At 40.8% G+C, this 9,857-nt stretch overlaps 1 long non-coding RNA gene across 1 annotated transcript in view; it reads right to left on the bottom strand.

Annotated features, from left to right (window-relative positions):
- Positions 1-270: 270 nt before the first annotated feature.
- The window catches only part of LOC144268239 (uncharacterized), a 36,100-nt gene continuing 26,513 nt past the window's right edge, over positions 271-9,857 (bottom strand). Inside the window, exon 3 of the long non-coding RNA XR_013346715.1 lies at positions 271-638. This is a non-coding gene — a long non-coding RNA (uncharacterized LOC144268239). The remainder of the gene's footprint in view (positions 639-9,857) is intronic.

The raw sequence follows: 9,857 nt of genomic DNA, 5'->3' as shown, positions 1-9,857 counted from the left end.
GAGCTGGCAGCCACCAGGCCAGGGTTCAATATCTAGGGGTTCCTTTTCAACAATACAACACAGAACCAGCTTAAGCCCCCACCCAATAACCTGGGAAAAATATACACCACCCCTGGGTGCCTCAGAGGCAATACTTCTTCATGCGCAAGCACAGACTCTGAGTGTACAAAAGAAACTTTTAATGAAAAGAGTGAAGTCACCTGACATTAATTAGGGAAAATGCCACAAGCAGGATTCATAATCAAAAAACTATGAGTAGGACTCCCAGTCCAGACTGCATGGGGCAGTGTCTTCTGCCTCACAGTCTTGAATTCTACAACCAAAAGTTTCTTTGCTATGCCCCCCTCTGCTCCCTCACCACACCCCACTCACAGTGGTTGTCCTTGGTCAGTGAGGACCCAGGGTTCAGAGGTACGTCTGTGTGAATTCACCTTCCACCCGGGGAAGAAGGCACCTTGCTTGCTCCGCCATCTGAGCACTTGTGCTGGCTGGCTGCCCGCCCCACCAGCCGCTCGTCCCTCTCAGCTGACCACCTCATCGCTGCCGCCTGCCTCTCTGCTGTGATCTTTGCAGGTCAGTCTCTTAGTGATTTTCAGCTCTTTGGGACAAGTTAAGCACAGTTCCGCTCCCCTTTATTCCTACAATAAAGACAACAACATTGATAAGAACATTTCACTACCCCTGCCTTCCGTATTAAAGTGATTTGTAACCCAACACCAGCCAATGTTGATCATGTTGAGCAACACAGCTCTATCTGCTGGATATCTTGGCAGAGTAGGTGTGTTCATGTAAATACAGTTTGCTCCAGAAGTCTCTCTCCTTCCCAGCAAGCTGCCAGGAGAGAACTTATTCAGACCCTGCTTACACTAATATTTATGCCTATTTTTAGGAGTTGCAATGTGATAAATGGGTATGGAAACGTAAAGTGACCCTGCGACAACTCAATTAAAGCAAAGTCTGGCTACAGACTGACAATATGAAACCCAGTTTGGGATAGCAAAGACATTCTGAAAAGGTAACATGTGGATACTGGGGTGATCATGGATGCCATTTTTATTGATACAACAGCAACTGATGCCACCTTTGGTTGCAATAAATCTAGGGCAGAATAATCTAGTTCTGCAACCCCTAAACTCAACAGGAACTGTAATTTACCTCAGAGTGCCTTCTCAGAGTCAAGCAGTGCTTGGTCTGTGCTCCTAACAAGGGCAGGTACAGAGGGGTTGCCTGGGACAGAAACTAATGCTACATAACTGAAAAAAAATGCTTCAAACACAAGAAATGGGATTAGTCTCTGACTGCAGAGACCACCCAGAGCCTCAACAACAAATGAGATATCACCAATTTTGTCACACAGCTCAGGATGTTTTTGCTGTACAGTCCACTATCAATTACGTCTGTGCCAAAGCACTACACTCCTTAAGTATCCAGGAAATCTTAGTTCAAATTGAAGATGGTTTTCCAGCAGGCCCTGCTCTTTACCCAATTTTCCAGCTGAGTTGACTGAGGCATAAGGCGGTCAAGAGTCTTGCCCAGGTCAGGAACTGAATCAATAAGTAAAGTCAGATTAGATTTTAGCTGCTCATCCTTTGTTGTAACTGCTATACCATCACTACCTAAAAAAGAGGACTGTACTCAAAATATTTAGCTGCACTGGAACTAGGATAACAAAAATATTATGGATGTGCTTTAATAGTGATTACAAAAAAACAAAACAAAAAAAAACCTTATAAAAATTCAGGTGTTTGACCAGCATAAAAATGTTTCAAGAGATTACTACTTCACCATAATGAACTCAATATCCAATAGAGCCCATAAACCTCAGAGCAACATTTTTACTACCATTTTTTAAGATAAAGTAAATGCACAAGAACAAAACTATACAGGGTTTGGTCTAAGCATCTCACCCAGGGCAGTCAAACCTAGCAGTCTGGGCTGAAGTTAGCATCAGGAGTCAAGACAAAGGTCAGGACCAGAGACAGGAATCAGAAGTCAGGCAAGAAGGCACAGTCCAATGTAGCAGCCAACCAGGAATTCACCCAGTTGTACAGATAAACTGAAAAAGAGGCGCAGCAAGTTAAGTAGGAAGCCCTGACCAATTAGAGGTCCCACTGTTCCTCCAGTCAGGACCCAAAGGAAGCCTCCCTGATGCAGCTTCAGGTTTCATGGTCTCTTCAACCAGTTAGTAGTGAACCACTGGGTAAGAGCAGGGCAGCAGCAGTTCACTGGACCCCCACTGACACAGTGGGATCATGATTTAAGTTAGTATGATGTGACAATGGCATATTATTTATTTTATAATATTCCCTGAAATATACTAGCAAGTTCAAGCAGTAGTTAAAGTAAAGAGAATGGTTCAGGTGCTTCTGAAGGGATTAGGTGTTTTTCAGAGCTGCTGCATAATGTGATTGATACTAAGTGCCAAAAAATAAAATCTCCTTCATGGAGTGTCACCATGCCTCAGTGGGTCACAGCTGAGAATGCCAAATTCAGGACAAACTTCTGAGAACTACGGCAGACTCACACAAACTGCATGTTATCCTCTCATTAGATTATACCAAGCCAGTAACAACAGTAAACTTCTATCTCACCACACTGGTTAACAAGAAGTAAAAAATGTAGTCTCCTTAGGCATTCCAGCCCAGGTTGCCCCACCCAGACACCAGACTCTGATGAATGGTTACTGAAAATCAGTGTAATCAAATACAGGGTTCTTCTAATCCCAAGAGATCAGACACATAGCCAGGTCAATATATAACTCAGATCTTACCCAGTAATCATGCTGATGCCAATCCTTTAGTAACTAAAAACTAAAGGTTTAATAATAGAAGAAAAGAAGAAGAGAGTTAATAATGGTTAATAGATTATACACATATTAGGATTTAGCAATTTATTTGTATCAGGTTTGTAGCAGTGATGGAATAGACTGCTATCTTGTAAAGTCTCTCTGGTAACTTCCAAAAGATTGGAAGGTTCTCAGTCCATGCTTCAAAATGCTCCTAAATTCACAGGCCAGAGAGTCAGGGCAGGAAAGAGGTTAAATGGATATATGTTAGGGTCCTTTTTTATATTTTGCCATGTGCCTGGAAATTTACTGTGTGTGGAAAGCTACTGGCCTAAGATGGAGTCCAGGGTCACTTGAGCATATCATATGTCCTTACATGGCTTGATGACTCACAAGGGGTGGCCATTGGCTCCTTGGAGTCTTAGGCATCCACAAGAAGAGCTATCTGGGTGGAATGAGTTTTTTCTATGGCCCATTTTGTGTCCTTGATGGGTCATCAATACATAGTTGTCTGGCCTTAATGTAAATTTTATCTGGGTGGATGTAACCCAGGAATACAACATGTATATGATGCCAGTGCACAGCCAATATTCATAAGTTCAGATACAAAAATGATACATACATATAAACACGATAATCATACTCAGCAAATCATAACTTTTCCATTGACACCTTACATGTCATACTTTGTACAAGATTTATTGCATTTGTATAACAGCAGTAATATCAATGCTATAAATAGTCATATTCAATCATACAGCATCACATGAAATTCCTCCTAAAATTATCCATGGAGGGGCAAGGGAAGTTAACCACCACCAGGAATGGGCCATGAACCCTGCCCCAATACCTATGGATCCTCTGCCTCCACGCTAGGACCCCAGCACCTACCTCACCCCACAATGGAGTCAGAGTTTAAGGCCAGAAGGGACCACTAGATTATCTAGTGTGACCTCCTGTATATCACAGGCCAGCAACACCCCATGCACCCTAAACCCAACAACCAAAATGAGAGTAAAGTATGACAGCCCATAGGATACTAGACTATTATGTGCCAAAGGCAGAGAATAGGAGGGTCCGAGATGCATTAATGCTCAAGGTCTCTGCAATATCAGGGAAATGATTAAGTCAGATATACCCAGATAATCCTGGCCTGTGAGCCACCTTTCATGCAATAGATGAAGGCAAAAACCTCCCAAGGTCACTGCCAATCTGATCTGGGGGAAAACTGACACTAGCAGGACTTGTCAAGCTGGTGGCGGACTTTGAATATTCTTCTACCCATTTAAAGGGGCCGATCAAAGAGGGCATGCATAGAAGGCAATACAGTACTTCCCTTTTCTTGGGGAACTTCACAAGGTCAGTGGAACGACAATTCATGTTGCTCCCAGGCCATTCCTCCTCCTCATCCAGCCATTCCCCACATTGATTCCCATATCTGTGTAGATGTGGTACAGAAAAAGGGAGAAATGCTGCCTCTTTCCATGTGAAGTAGTGAGAAGCATGTTCTGTGCATGGATAAGGTCTTAAATTTCATGTGTAAGTACTCTGAAAATTTGCTTTACTCATTTAACAGTAATACTATACGTAATAAATAAAGTAAACAGAAAAAAGTTAGAGCAGAATTGTAAGATGTCTTAGTTTTATGTGTCTCAAAATACATATTAGGAAAACAGATTTTTTTCAGTATTTCGTAATGTGGAAATCATGTAAATACAGGTTAGGAATATTGTGTTGTGACTGTTATTTGCACATAATTTTAGGGTTCTTTATGACTTAGCAGCCACACAAGTTGGAACCTTTGTTGGCAGAGTTCAGAAATAAGGAAGCTGAAACTCATCAACTCCAATCTAGAGCTCAAGGCAGTTCAGTGGCAACATGAAAAGACTGTATTAAGGAATTGACAGGATACACATTTTTACAAAAACCCAGCCAAAAAAACCCACAAATCCAAAATATCTGGGAAGAAAATATTTTGAGTTTACAGCGAAAGGTTTTTTAAGTAGTCCTTAGAATTAGGTATAATATTTGTATCTGTTCAGTAATGAACAATATTATTGATAATTAAAATGTTATTGACTTCTTTTCAAGTATTGTAGACATTTTGGTTCCATTCTTCTTTAAGACTTAAATTATTAGTTCTATTAAGTTGTATAACATTATATTGAATATTTCTTTTCCATTTCTATAAATCACTGGCAGTTTTAAAATGACAGGAGAAGTCAATGCTATTACAGGAGGCAGCACAAGGTTGTAACAAAAATTAGGAACTTCTAAAATGAGATTTGCAAATATAGGACACTCAAAGAATCATAGAATATCAGGGTTGGAAGGGACCTCAGGAGGTCATCTAGTCCAACCCCCTGCTCAAAGCAGGACCAATCCCCAACTAAATCATCCCAGCCAGGGCTTTGTCAAGCCTGACCTTAAAAATATCTAAGGAAGGAGATTCCACCACCTCCCTAGGTAACCCATTCCAGTGCTTCACCACCCTCCTAGTGAAACAGTGTTTCCTAATATCCCACCTAAACCTCCCCCACTGCGACTTGAGACCATTACTCCTTGTTCTGTCATCAGCTACCACTGAGAACAGTCTAGATCCATCCTCTTTGGAACCCCCTTTCAGGTCGTTGAAAGAAGCTATCAAATCCCACCTCGTTTTCTCTTTCGCAGACTAAACAATCCCAGTTCCCTCAGCCTCTCCTCATAATTGCTCATAAGACACTGAGCAATTGCTGATTATCTCATCCTGATTTCTGGGAACTGCTCATAAAAATATCGCTTGTTAAAAATACAAATTTCATCTTCTTTAAGACTAATATGTTCCCTTGTCGTTCTTCAGGCTTCCTTTTGTCTTGTCTTTGCTGATGCTTTTCCCATGTTCATCTTAGTCACTAATACAGTAAGTCTCAGAAAACTCCGAACCTCATCAGAGTACACATTTTCACCTTCACTATCGAAGTGCCCACCTTCTCTTCTTGCAGGCATGTTATTAACCAAATTTCCGAAGTGTTTCTTTGGACTGGTCTATTGTTATCCTTTGATGTTTTACTTTCTTGTGTAATACAGGTATTATAGAGCAATTAAGAATGATATCAGCTTTCTTTAGCCTGCAGCCCTCTGGAAAATCCCTGGTTCTTTTAGAGGACTAATAAAAACAAACCCATAAGAAGAACATTATCAACTTTCTTAAAGATCAGGTGTTTTTAGAAAAGGCCGTTTTCTGTGGAAATTGGGAAAAATGTGAGTAATTCACTTTTCATGATTTATTGACCTGATCCAAAGCACAATGAAATCAATGGGAATCTTTACATTGACTTCAAAGGGTGTTGGATCAGGATTTAATAACTTCTTACAAAATGGGTCTGATCTTGCAATCTTTACTGGTATGACTACTCTCACTAAACTCAATGGGAGAACTGCCATTGTTTCAAAGAGACACTCATCTCCTTTATATTTGGGTAGGAAATAAATCAGCCCCATCTTTCAGCATGAATCAGAAGCAATGACTCTGAATCTCAATGCCACGTTACAACCCTGATAAGCTCTCCCTTGTGGACACTCATTAGGCTGTTGTACTGGACTCAATCCTTAGATCCCACATGCTGTTGGCTTGCTGGGGATGGGCAGAGTTTAAGCACTAGCTCTTTGGCTCTGGGCCTCCAGGAAAATGTTCTAGTACATACCCTCATTCTGTCAACCTTCTTGACAGTGAAGGCCTAATGGTCTAACAGCCAGGCCCTGAAACTAGTATCAGTTCTCTCAAGCCTCCCTGCTGCGTGCTTTCACAGTTCCACTAATGCTTTGGAGCCTCTGGTTTACTGTTTCCCTCTTTGGAAACCATGCCACAGTGTAAGCAAGTAACACAGACTCTGCAAAAGAACTTCTAAACACACACATACTTTACTCATAGAGGACACAAGAGACACATAGATCTATAAAAAAGTAACAAAAACTGCATGTAAACCCCTCTCTCTTCAGCATCCTCACCCATCCTATAGAGCCCTTTCAGTTTTTGTCAGTCCCTTTAGGAGTCTCAAGCCCTTCCTGTACCACTTTCCTCTTGTTTAGCCTTCAGGTTCTGGCCAGGGTCTCCCTCTCTTCCCTAAAACAAGCTCCTCTGAGCTTGAATGGTCAGGTTTCTTTTTAACAGCAGCTTTTAACATCTCTCTTTTTGTTCCTTCTTCACTGATGGAGATTTTCCATTGCTCCAACTGCAACTTCGGAAGGCAACTTGGGAGAACCAGCTTCCCTGAGGGTGGCCACTCTCTTTAGCATAGTTCTACCAGGTCAGAGTAATTCCAAGTTTACAAATTTTTGGTTGTCCTGCAGTGCCTTGTGGCTTCCACACACGTTGTGTGATACATGACCAGTCTTTGCTAACAAATGGCTGATTCAAGACACATTGAGGTTAGGGTTCATGAAATCGGAATTCATAAGACTGAGTCCTCAAACAGATCCACCAAATTTTAGCACCTAAGCCCAGGGTGACTCAAAAGAAAAGCCCTATATCTCTATACAAAATCTTAGGTGGCAGCATGTGGGGTACACATAGGTACGTGCATGCTGCACTGAAAAGCAGGCTGTGTCCACACTGGGGTATGTAAATACACATAACAGTGAAAGCCTCTGGCTGGGGGGAGGCAGCAGGGAAAGATTCCAGCAGGAGGGGAGTTGCCAGAGCCTTCCCTGCTACCTAGCCCTTGTCAGAACTTCTTCCCATTCCTGGAATTTTTTCCTGCAGCAGGAAAATGCTCTAGCAGCGGGGAGACAGCAGGACACTACACTGCTAAAAATAGCAGTGTAAATGGGGGAGACACTGCTTGGGCATGCAGAGAGCTGTGTAAGGTATATACCGTAAGGTATGGTGTCTTTACTCACCTGAGCAGTGTCTCGCTGTGTACACTGGTATTTATACCTGTGCTAAGAGGAGTGCAGTGTGTATACTTTACATGCCATCGTAAGTGTGGACATAGCCTTAGAGTCAGCCACCCTCTTACTCATCCCTATCTCACCATTGACTTCAAGAAAACTGTTGGACTGAGGGACAGTGGGTGTGCCTCCTGTACTGGCATACACAGTATTCTGCAGCAACCTTGCTTCTCACATTTCAGAGCTGAAAAAAGGTCTGTCAAAGAGGGCTGTTATGAAAGTGAATTTGAAGACATCCATAAACATCTAGACACAAAATTGCATTTTCAATAGGAGAACCTCAGTAGTTAAGGCTACATTTGGTATATGACTATGAGCCTCTTATTTTCTGCTTACTCTGTCAAAGTTTGAATTCATGTTTGGTTTTTGAGCAATTCAAACAAAGGATACTTTCATAAACAACTATTTCATAAACTACAGAATATCTTATTCTTTGGATTCTGAAGGCTGAGTCGAATGTTGTGCTTGTAGTCTACTGAGAATTTGCCTGAAAACATAAAACAATCTCTAGGTAAGTTACAAAGCTGTTGACATAGGAAATGAAAATGGAAATTCTGTAGTAGTCTCCTACATCTGTAGTTTTATACTATACTTTTCCTGGTGTTTGTTGATTGGTGCAGTATATCTTGATGTTAGTATCCCATTTCAGAAACGTTCTGGCATTATCTATTTGGCAGTTTGAAAAATAGTATAAAACTCCCAATGCATTTGAGCACATGTTTCAACACAGCAATCACAATATCCATTTCCACTGATGCAAGAGGCAGGTTAGTACCAACTTTGAGTAGCTTCATTTCTAAGGATAGAGTATGTGATTCTAATATATAAAGAGATAGTTGTATATAAATATATTGTGGCTAAAAAGGCTAAAAGAATGAACAGTCTTTATTTTTCAGTGCTCCATGATGAGCAGTGTAGGATCATTTGGAAGGAAGAAGCAAATCTGTCCAAACACAGTAATCAATGGAGGGAGATTTTTGAGTGAAATAAAACAAATCAGTTCTTTGATACCAATATGATTTACATGAAAGGTTATTCATTTGGAAAAAGAATATTGAATTGCAATTTTTAAGATTACGAAGATGGGCATGTCTCCAAACTGACTAGCAATGAATAATGGCAGTAACACCAGTTGTGAAGGATATACACTACTGTAAATATATTTAATATGTGAGCTGCAAAAAACCAAAAACAATGTGAAGTGATTTTTCTAAGAAATTTACAAAATGCATGAGTCCTATTGGAAGTTGGCAATAGCTACAAAAGCTCCATTTAATATAGGCCTCCAAGTCTAGTGAAGTCAATTGCCCTATTTCACCAAAAATCCTGATAAATTATTTGGGGGGTTTTGAGCAATTCAAACAAAGGGTACTTTCACAGGATACTTGCGTCAGTATGATAGGTATAAAAGAGTTCCAATCGCTAGTTTCATCTTTAGTGTGAATAAGCATTTTCCAGTAAAGTCTGGCATGGGGGCAGCCGAGAGATAATTTTGAGACTGCAAACAAACCAAAGGCAAGGAATATCAACCACCATAACTTTTCTATGCTTTGGTCTTCCAGAAAATTAAGCTAATTTCCACTACTATCCCTTTAATGTACATGGGTTGGTACTAGATTTCCCTAAAGGCATTAGTGGCTGGCAAACAACTCCCAGCACATTGATTACAGGAAATGATATTCCTGCCTTATGCAAGCTTCTTGGATAAACATAAGTACTGAAAATAGTTTGTCTACTAAAATTCATTTTCTTGATTTACCAGTAATTCCACACTTCAAACCACCCCATTTCCTTCCTCTCCTGTCTCAGGGATCATTTGTTTTCCTGCTGGATGCCTCCAGATTCCTTACTTCATTTTTTTTTTTTGTTTAGAATAGAGATGGGCCCAAGCTTCCAAGTTCAAATGCAGAATCAAATCCAAACTTTCAGAAAGTTTAGGGGTGTCTGTATCAGGGGTTTTGGCGACAGTAATAATGGCAAGTTAAGAACCTCAAATCCAGATCTAAACTTCCTTAAACTTCAGAAATATTCAACTTCAGGGTTTTTGGTTACTGAACTCCACAGCTCACCAGCATCTGTAATACTTCCCCCTCCTGCTGTGTTTCCTCCACTTTTACAACAACAGTCCCATCCTCTTACT

Source organism: Eretmochelys imbricata, chromosome 7 (genome assembly GCF_965152235.1).
Source record: "Eretmochelys imbricata isolate rEreImb1 chromosome 7, rEreImb1.hap1, whole genome shotgun sequence".
Lineage (NCBI taxonomy): Eukaryota > Metazoa > Chordata > Testudines > Cheloniidae > Eretmochelys > Eretmochelys imbricata.
The sequence above is the reverse complement of the archived record's forward strand: the minus strand, read 5'-3'. Positions and strand labels throughout refer to the sequence as shown.